The sequence below is a fragment of the Opisthocomus hoazin genome, unplaced genomic scaffold, assembly GCF_030867145.1.
Source record: "Opisthocomus hoazin isolate bOpiHoa1 unplaced genomic scaffold, bOpiHoa1.hap1 HAP1_SCAFFOLD_102, whole genome shotgun sequence".
Taxonomy (NCBI): domain Eukaryota; kingdom Metazoa; phylum Chordata; class Aves; order Opisthocomiformes; family Opisthocomidae; genus Opisthocomus; species Opisthocomus hoazin.
Genome location: NW_027448981.1, coordinates 270,001 through 272,500, shown reverse-complemented (window position 1 = coordinate 272,500; position 2,500 = coordinate 270,001). Strand labels below are relative to the sequence as shown.

Below are 2,500 nucleotides of genomic sequence, written 5' to 3'. Positions count from 1 at the left end.
CTCCCCCGAAGCTCGCTCTCGCTCTCTCTTCCCCAAACCCACCGCCGATAGCCCGGCGGGGACGAGCTCCGTCCAGCAGGCGCTCTCCGGGAGCGGGGAGCTTCGGAGCGCTCCCCGAGTCTCCATTTAGGGGGACGAAGGCCCGCGCGCTCGCGCGCGCGGCCCTGCGAGGCACCCCAGCCGCGCCGCTGCTGGCCCGCCGGCCCCCCCCCCCCCGCGCTGGGGCGGGGGGGCTCGGCGGCGCAGACGGCGATTGATCGTAAAGCGACGCTCAGACAGGCGTAGCCCCGGGAGGAACCCGGGGCCGCGAGTGCGTTCGAAGTGTCGATGATCAATGTGTCCTGCAATTCACATTAATTCTCGCAGCTAGCTGCGTTCTTCATCGACGCACGAGCCGAGTGATCCACCGCTAAGAGTTGTCTCGGTTTCGGCACCGCCCCGCGCGCGCGGAGGGGCCGGGACCGCTCGCCGAGAGCGGCCCCTTCTCTGAGGACGGCCGGACCGACCGCCGGCCCCGCCGCCGCCCACCCCCCTCCGCACGCGCGGAGGGGGCGCGGCGCGGCGGCGCGACGCGGCGCGACGGAGAGGCCCTCGCCTCGGCTTGACCGTACGAGCACAGGGGAAACGGAAAACAACGGAAAACCCCGAGCGGCCAAAGGGCGGGGGAGCCCGCGCTCCCGACCGACCCTGGGGAAACGTACGCAACACACACACACACCCTTGGCGCGCTTCGGGGGCGGCCCAGGCGCCCGGGCTCGGACCGGCCTCCCCCCGGAGGCTACGGCACGCCCGGCCGCGACGCCTGCCCGCCTTCGCTCGGGAGCCGGACGCCCGGCTGCGCCCGCGCTGCGACGAGCCGGCTCCGCCCACCACGGTCGCCTCTCGCCCCGCCGGCGAACCTCGGCGCCGACGCCGCCTTCCACCGACGCCGGAGGAAGCGCGGCCGGCCACTGGAGCGCGAGCCGGCGACGCGCGGCCGCCCACCGGCCCGCGCCGGATGGGCGAACCCGGCCACCCCGCCCGGCGGCGGCGGCCGCCACCGCCGCCGCGAAAACCGCCGCCGCAGCCGCTTCTCGCCTCGGCCCCCTGGGGCCGCCGGCACGGCCCCAGCGGAAAGGCGGACGGCGCTGAGCGCGGGGGGCGGCTCCCACTCTCCCCGTTTCCACGCGAAGACCCGGAGCGGGACGCCCCCGCGCCGCGCGCCCGCCCTCGAGACGGAAGCGACGGGCGGGGAAACGCGGGACAGGACGGCCGCCAGCGGATGCGGCCGGGGAACCCTCCCGGACGACCCGACGGACGACCGGCACCGACCGGCACGCCGAGCGGCGCCGCCGCCGCTCGGCCTGGGGGGGTGTGGCTCGCCCCCCCCTTTCTTTCCCTGGGCGCCGAGGGCGGGGCGAGGAGCGGGAGAGGGGAGCGCAGCGCGCCCCGAGCGCGGCCGCAGCGCGAGCGTCCAAAGGCGCGGGGCGGCCCCCCGGCGGCCGCCCCCCCCCGCGGGGGCTCGCCGCGCCTTTCTTTCCCCCGGCGCGGAGCCCGCGCTCCGGCCGGCGGGTGGCCCCGTTTGCGAGGGCGGGCAGGTCGGCCGCGGCCGACCCGCGCCGCGGTCTCTCCGCCGAGACCGGCCCGCGGAGAGGGGGGGCAGGTTGGGGCAGCGAGACGCCCCCCCTTCTCCGGCACGGCGGCCCGCGGGGGCGGACGCCCCCCCCGCGGCTCGCGCCGTGCCGCTCGAGTCTTTAAACCGCCGCCCGGCTCCTTTGGCCTTTGACCCCCGGACTCGGCCGAGGGAGGGCCGCCGAAGCGCGGACGCTAGGTACCTGGCCCTGGGGTGAGGGAAACGACCTGCATGGCCCCGCGGGGGTGCCTCCCCCGGCTGCCGCCCTCGGGGGAGCGTCCGCCCGCGGGGGCGCGCCCGGCATCCGCCGCCACCACCTCGTCCTCCTTAGCCCCGGGGCCCGGGGTTTCCCTCGATAGCCCGGCGCTGCGCCCGGGGGGAGAGACGTGGCTCGGGCCGCCCGCTCGCGCGGGACGCGACCCGGCCGGGGGGGGGCCTCGCCCGCCCCGGGCGGCGCCAGCGGCCGAGACCGTGCTCGCGCCCCCCCCTTCCGCCACGGCTCCCTCTTCGAGAGGCAGCCGTGCCGGGTCGGAGGGGAGGTTCGCGGGTCCGGCCGCCGCGCCGCCCGAAACGCCGTGCGCACACCCGCGCCACGGCCCGGAACGCCCGGAGACAGCCCTGTCCCGCGCGCGGGGGGGTAGACGGCGCCGCCGCCGGCGCCGCCCCACCCCCCCCCCCCAGGAGCTGCCGCCCCCCGAAGACGGCGACACCCCTCGGCTGTCGCGCTTGCGGCCCCCGGTGCCGCCGCCGTCGCTCGACGCTCGCCCCCCGGCCCGCCGAGCAGGCCGGTGCTCTGCCGGCCGTGCTCGCCGCGTTGCCCCGCCGGCATCCCCCCCTCTTGCTTCCCGCGCAGACGCGGGAAGCGGGGAGCCGGCGGGGGCGCGGCGT

General features: G+C 79.0%; 1 non-coding gene across 1 annotated transcript; it reads right to left on the bottom strand.

Moving 5' to 3' along the window:
• Positions 1-265: 265 nt before the first annotated feature.
• On the bottom strand, positions 266-418 carry LOC142359995 (5.8S ribosomal RNA). The gene has a single exon (XR_012762759.1). It is a non-coding gene; the product is annotated as a 5.8S ribosomal RNA (ribosomal RNA).
• Positions 419-2,500: the final 2,082 nt, after the last annotated feature.